Genomic DNA, 7,903 nt, shown 5'->3' with positions numbered 1-7,903 from the left:
GAGTCTGTAGGGCAGGCCCCTGGGAAGGGCACAAGCTAACGCTGCTGTCCATGGGCAGTTTCTTCCTCAGTGAAGCTTTAGTTGTGCTCTTTAGGTTTCCAGCTGGCTGACTCTGGCCCTCCCAGATTATCTAGGATAATCTCCCTTACGTTAATTAGGGACTTTAATCACAGCTACAAAATAATACCTTCACAGCAATACCTAGTTTAGAGTTTGACTGAATAACCGGGGACTGTAACCTAACCAGTTTATCAAGCTGACCATCCCACAAAATGAAAGCGATTAGGTAACATGACAATTCATGATGCTCTAGAACATTTAATGATACCAGAAACTGTTCATGAAATATGGAGTTAAAAAGGCAAGTTATAAAACAACATATAGCGTATTCTATTTGCCTGAAAACGTATCTATTTAAGAAAATAGGCTAAAATGGCACATGAGAATGTTTCGGGTGGTAATTACCGAGTGCTGAGAGATTGGGTGATGAAAATTTCCTCCTTTTTGCTTATGTATATTTCCTAAATTATTTACAATGAACAAATGATACTTATAACAATTTTAATATTCTATTTTAGACACATTAGGAAACCCTGCTAATTAAATACTAGGAGGTTCTTTCTGAGATGTGAGGGGTTTCTCTCCCCTCCCACTCCCTAAGCCTTTCCTTCCCTATCTACTTACAGATACCAAAGGTACTTGCAAAATCGGAAGCTCTCAAGTCTTGGGATGAAAATACTCCCCTCTTATGCCTCTCTTTAACAAGTATAGGTGAATGTGGTGGGTGAGATGTTGAAAGTAAGCGTTTAATTTAGTATACATGGTGGAGAGAACCTTTAATATAATATTAATTCCTTGTGCAAATTAGCAAGGTTTAATAACCATGTGAGCCATCGGGAATCCTGGTGTGACTCAATATGACATCTGCATTAATGGTCTAATTAATAATGTATATGTTAATAAGAATCTCATTAAAGCCAGGGCACAATTATCAACGTAGGATGCAATTCCTTAGTATCTGTGGGCCAGTGTAGTGCTCTGGTGATTCCAGTTGCAATTTTCATTGATAAATGACCTTTTAAGTCTCATTAATTGATTAAGGAGGCAGCGATTAGTGTAAAAACTTAACTGCTTTGGAAGTACAAAACCACTAGAAGACAGTGATGATTACAAATCAGGAGGAACTGGGCCAACTCATCATAGGCAGTGGGGCGAGTACAAAGACAGCACGCCAAGCCCACTCATCCATGTCTCCCCCTCTGCACCCCCAGTCTGGGCATTTGACTCCACTCTTATGAGTATTTCAATAAGAATCATATCAGCACTAATTAATTTTATGGACAAATTATTTTTCAAAGCCAGCATCTTAAAGTTAATGGAATTCTTTGGTCCATTTTCCTCTTTATCTTTTCTCAAATCTTATTGAAAACATTTCAGCCGAGGCCATTGTTTCACCATGAAGACTGGTTTATCAATCAGTTTTCTTTCTTTTTCTTTTTTTTCAAATGGACTCATGGCACCATATGCCACTGTAGCTTTTCTTTTCTTGGTCACTGTTTTGACCAAGTCCAAGTTTCTTGAGTTACATTTAGCAAATCAACATCAAGAAGATTTGATGCTTTGGTCAATTTTTAGTCAATGAAATTTCCACCAAGTGGAGTTTTAGCCTTCGTCAATTGTATTTTATGCTGATTATTGCCACCAGTCATCCTGGCTATTCATTGGGTAAATAACTGAGAGCTAATCTTTATGTCTAAGCTAACCCATGGGAAAAAAATGTGAGCAAGTTTATGAACCAGAGGCAGCTGTTAGGGGAGAGGGAGAAGGAATGGAAGTGGGGGGGGGGACCCAGAAGGGAGGGTACCCAGATGGGGGAGAAACAGAGAGATGGAGACAGACAGCAAGAGATGGTAGCAGTTCTAGCTTATTGGCCACTCTGCTTTTGACTTTTCATCAGAGTCAAAATATCTGCTTCTCTACTCACCTAATTCCAAGATTTCAGAGCCCTTGCTTGGGGTGGATCCTGGGTCATCGGAGTGGGGCTGAATAGTGTAGAGATTCTTCCCTGCAAGATCCCCAGTCAAGGGAGCCAAGCATGGAGGCTGAGGGTGCTAAGCCATAGGGGTAGTGATCCAGGACAAAGGAATCACACAGCTGCATCTCTGCTCCCCCAGCTGCTGGCACAGAGCCTGGCCAGGGAACATGCTCTAAAATAAGAGAGTCTGTTTATCTATTAACATGGGTTGACACTTACTACGTCCCACGTATCTGAGGGTACAGCTGAAGAACAAGCATTGCACTAGAAGAATGAGAAGGAAGGGCTGAGAGGAAACAAGCATGTAGAATATATCAATGTATAAACTCAGACTTTTTAAAAAGTAGGCAGGACTCTGGTAATTAATTTTTAAGATCAAAGCCAGTGATGCTAAACTGAGGCCTGTTTGGAGAAGGGGCAACACCCGGCACTGGTGAGCAGCACGTTTGGTGGGGGTGATGTTCGTGATGGTTTCTTCTCTCTCAGTTCTTGGGTCTGTGTGCCCAAAGCTGTTACCCAATCCTTCCTCCTGGTTTCCTCTCCTTAGAGTCCCAGGAAGGACTCAGGAAACTTGGATTCTGACCCTGCCTCTGGATGCTTTTCTCTTGGCTGTGGCCCTGCAGTTTCCCTCATTTGTAGCTCTACTCTCCCCAGGGCCCCTTCTCACGGGGCCACCAGTCATTGCCATGAGGAAGTGCCAGCTGGGCCTTGCTTAGAATCTGGGGCTCTGCCCACTGGCCCTTGACCTCTAGAACTTAGGTCTTGCCTGCTCAGGGATGGTTGCAGACAATTGAGATATCCCCTGGACTGGAGCCCACGGGGACTCACAGTCCTGAGGGATTTTGGGTCCTCTATCCCCTGATACAAATTTTCTTAAATTCTCCTTCCTACACTCACCATCCTATACCTGATTGTCTTCTGAAATGAGTTTCCCTTAGACTATAGACTGTGGGGCTGGGGTCTTTCCTACTGAAGATAAAACCAAGTTCCTGGAGTCTACAGAACTCTCTGGGCTTTGTTGAAAGGCTGACCTGTTCATATCAAATCAAGTCTCATGAAACAGAGACCTAACATTTATTAGCCAGTTGCCATGTGCCAGGTTCTGTGCTAGACTTTTAAGTGTCATAATCTTAACTACCCAGAATTGCATATATTTTTCACATCTTGCTGATGGAGATACTGAGGCTCAAAGAGTGTTAGTCCAGCATGTTAGTCCAGCAGTCCAGAGTTAAGGTCCAGCAGGTACTAACTATCACAGCCCTGCTTTTTGCTGCTCCAGGAGTCATCTTGGGGTCTGCCCAGTGGCCAGATCTCCATCAGCCTAGAAGCATTTGGGGGCCTTCAGGACCTCACCAAGTGATCACCTCCAGGGGACGCGGGGGCAGGCGGGCTAATGAGCTTCAGGTGGTAGCTCCTGGCTTTGCCCTTTCCCTACTGGAGGCCCCAGAGAGAGAGAAACAGCCAGAAATCAGTCATTGTGGCCCCCAGATCACATTAACCAGGGATCCTGTAAATCCCATTGATTGCCACACAGCAGACCCTGGGTGGTGATCTGGTTCTGCCCCTTACTGTTCAGACAGGGGAAGGCACCTGCCCAAAGTCACATCAGAGCAAGTCAGGGGTCCCACCTTTGCCTCCTGATGGCACCAGCCTTCTTTCCATGGCCCAAAGGTCAGCAGAGATGCAAGAGCTTACAAAGGCTTTTCTTCCTTCCTTTAACTCTCCCTTTAAGAGTCACTTTCTGCTTTCCTCTTGATAACAATTTCACAGCAATTCACACACCCTGAGGGGTGAATGCATAGCAGATTGCTAAAGCCAGGCTGTAATTATCCATCCTTCTGCTCCAAGTGAGGAATTCACTTACGTTGGGATGAATGCTGCCGGATCTGTCAGCCATGCTACTGTTTCCTGAACACGCACTCTGGACTGGCTCTTTGGGGACCCTGATAGAAGGGCATAGAGATGAATCAAAGATTGCTGTCCCCAGGAGTCTCCACAAGAGACTGGAGATGGGTCACAAATAGCTAGGAACAGAGAGGGCATGGCAGGTTTCCAAGGTGGAGTCCCCATAAAATCCTGTAGACTCTGGTGGGACTTGGATGATGCTGGAGGCAGGGGCGGAGCTTGGCACAGCTTCAGGTGTGGGAGCTGCAGGAGTGGAGTGGAGGTGTAGAAGCGGGAGCTGAAGAATGGGGTTTGCTGTGTAAGAAGGCAAGCTGTGGAAGATGAGGTTGGACTGGTGATTCAGTCTGACTGTAAGCCCTAAACACCTGTGATGTTGGCCTTGCTCAGAGGTTATAAACTGCTGCCCCACCAGACTGAGGCCTCTGATGAGTTTTTGTTTTTAATTTTTAACATTTCAAGTTAGTGACCAATCTTTAAAAACCAGAAGATTTAACATGAGAAATGGATTTCTAGTTCTTTGGAAACATTCAAAGAACTAGCAACCCTGGGCCTCCTCAGTCTCCCTAAGCTTTATCAGATAGAGGTTCCTTTATTGTACAAATATTTATTGTGTACCTACCACGTGCTGAGGAAGTCTCAGTAAACAAAACAGACTCAAGCAATTGTACTCTAGTGTGATGGTCATAATTGCTGCCCTGCCATCCTCCCAGCAAGGAGACAGCAGACATGAGAGTGCTTTGCAAACTGTGGTGTGCCTGTGAAAGGCTGTGGTCAAGATCTGCTGCTGCTAAGTCACTTCAGTCGTGTCCGACTCTGTGCGACCCCATATACGGCAGCCCACCAGACTCCCCCGTCCCTGGGATTCTCCAGGCAAGAACACTGGAGTGGGTTGCCATTTCCTTCTCCAATGCATGAAAGTGAAAAGTGAAAGTGAAGTCACTCAGTCGTGTCTGACTCTTCGAGACCCCATGGACTGCAGCCTAGCAGGCTTCTCCACCCATGGGATTTTCCGGGCAAGAGTACTGGAGTGGGGTGCCATTGCCTTCTCCATGTTCAAGATCTAGTTGGGCTTATAACTCAGCTGATTTTTTCCATTCAGAAAACTATGTTCCTCCAACAGTTAGATAACTGAGGTTAATGTCAGGAAGTCTTCCTTATACTTCAGTTAGCTTTTTTTTTTTTCTTTGAATTGTGGTATCTATTTTTATTTATTTATTTTAAACTTATTTAATTGGAAGCTAGTTACTTTAAAATTTCGTGGTGGTTTTTGCCATACATTGACAGGAATCAGCCACGGGTGTACATGTGTCCTTTTAAACGTTGAGTTGAATCAAACTGGTAAAGGTCATGTGTTTGGAAAAAGAGTTAGTTGTGAAATTAGTTGATGACAACCTCAACTGATGGTCTCTCATTCAACTTTCAGGCAAATATTTGGGGAATACCTAGCAGGGATCCGAGGTAGAGATGGAGAGGAGAGTGTTTGCAGGGCTGTCACAAGCTGGCTGGGCATCAGACCATTTAGACAATTATAATGTTCCATGATAAAGGGCAGGAGAGGGCAGGGACATTCAGGTGACTAATAGGGCCCTGGACTGGAAGGGGGTGGTCAGGGAAGGCTCCTTTCAGGATGTAAACTCTGACCTGAAACCTGAAGTTTAAGGCGATGGGAGTTGGGGGTGCAGAGAAGAATGACAACCCTGAGCCATGTCTGGGTGGAGCGGTGGAAGCACTGAATGGAGAACCATTGTACAAAGGCAGGAATATGAGCAGTGCACTGGAGAAAGGCCCTTCGTGGTTTAAGTTCCAATTTTATAAGTGGAGAAACCAAGGCCTAGAAAAGTCTTAAGCGTTCTCAAGGGTAAAATGGAAGCTATGTGAGCTAAATGTTAACTGAGAGCCCTTAAGCTCTAATAATCACAAGTATCTTGTTCTAGAGAGATTGTTAAAATTCCCATCTTACTTTGAGGAAATTGAGGGGAGAAAGTGAACCAAGCCCACGTAATTCGTTAGTGGCAGAGTCAGGATTACCAATCATATCCTGGATTCTAAAATGCCATATGAGTCCCACTGTGTCATGATGTCTCCACACTAATTCTGAAGACCTCTGAGGCTGCTACACTGATGGTCCTGGGATTTTGTAGCTCATTGGAACCACATAGGAGGTTTTAAAAACCCATGTTCATGCAGAATCTAGGAGACTATCAAAGTCTCTGGGGGTAGGACACAGGCATCAGTGTTATTAAAAAAAAACAAACCCTACAGATGATCCCAATGTTCCTGTGCCTATTTCACTTGAGGATCTTGTTAAAATGCAGATTCTAGAGTGTAACTTGGGCTTCAGAACTTTTTTTTTAATTAAAATGTACTTGATTTACAATATTGTATCAATATTTTCTGCTGTACAGCAAAATGACTCAGTTACACACACACATATAATTTTTCATATTCTTTTTTTTACTATGGTTTATCACAGGAAATTGAATATCATCCCTGTGCTATATAGTAGAACCTTGTTCTTTATCTACTGTCTGTATAATTGTTTGTCTGCTAACCCTAAACTCCCAATCCATCCCTCTCCCATCCCGCTCCCCTTTGGCAGCCACAGATTTGTTCACTATGTCATGAGTCTGTTTCTGCTTCACAGATAGGCTCATTTGTGTCATCTGTTACCTTTCACATGTGTTAACATGTAGTTCTATTCATTCTCTCTCTGACTTACTTTACTTAGTATGATAATCTCTAAGTCCTTCCATGTTGCTACAAATGGCATTATTTCATTCTTTTTATGGCTGAGACCATTCCCATAGAAAAGAAATGCAAAAAAGCAAAATGGCTGTCTGGGGAGGCCTTACAAATAGCTGTGAAAAGAAGAGAAATGAAAAGCAAAGGAGAAAAGGAAAGATATAAACATCTGAATGCAGAGTTCCAAAGAATAGCAAGAAGAGATAAGAAAGCCTTCTTCAGAGATCAATGCAAAGAAATAGAGGAAAACAACAGAATAGAAAAGACTAGGAATCTCTTCAAGAAAATCAGAGATACCAAAGGAACATTTCATGCAAAGATGAACTCGATAAAGGACAGAAATGGTATGGACCTAACAGAAGCAGAAGATATTAAGAGATGGCAAGAATACATGGAAGAACTGTACAAAAAAGATCTTCACGACCCAGATAATCACAATGGTGTGATCACTGACCTAGAGCCAGACATCCTGGAATGTGAAGTCAAGTGGGCCTTAGAAAGCATCATTATGAACAAAGCTAGTGGAGGTGATGGAATTCCAGTTGAACTATTCCAAATCCTGGAAGATGATGCTGTGAAAGTGCTGCACTCAATATGCCAGCAAATTTGGAAAACCCAGCAGTGGCCACAGCAATGGAAAAGGTCAGTTTTCATTCCAATCCCAAAGAAAGGCAATGTCAAAGAATGCTCAAACTACTGCACAATTGCACTCATCTCACATGCTAGTAAAGTAATGCTCAAAATTCTCCAAGCCAGGCTTCAGCAATATGTGAACCATGAACTTCCAGATGTTCAAGCTGGTTTTAGAAAAGGCAGAGGAACCAGAGATCAAATTGCCAACATCCACTGGATCATCAAAAAAGCAAGAGAGTTCCAGAAAAACATCTATTTCTGCTTTATTGACTATGCCAAAGCCTTTGACTGTGTGGATCACAATAAACTGTGGAAAATTCTGAAAGAGATAGGAATACCAGACCACCTGACCTGCCTCTTGAGAAATCTGTATGCAGGTCAGGAAGCAACAGTTAGAACTGGACATGGAACAACAGACTGGTTCCAAATAGGAAAAGGAGTACGTCAAGGCTGTATATTGTCACCCTGTTTATTTAACTTCTATGCAGAGTACATCATGAGAAATGCTGGACTGGAAGAAACACAAGCTGGAATCAAGATTGCCAGGAGAAATATCAATAACCTCGAATATGCAGATGACACCACCCT

Source organism: Bison bison, unplaced genomic scaffold, assembly GCF_000754665.1.
Source record: "Bison bison bison isolate TAMUID 2011002044 unplaced genomic scaffold, Bison_UMD1.0 scf7180017864243, whole genome shotgun sequence".
Classification (NCBI taxonomy): Eukaryota; Metazoa; Chordata; class Mammalia; order Artiodactyla; family Bovidae; genus Bison; species Bison bison.
This window is presented reverse-complemented; position numbering follows the sequence as displayed.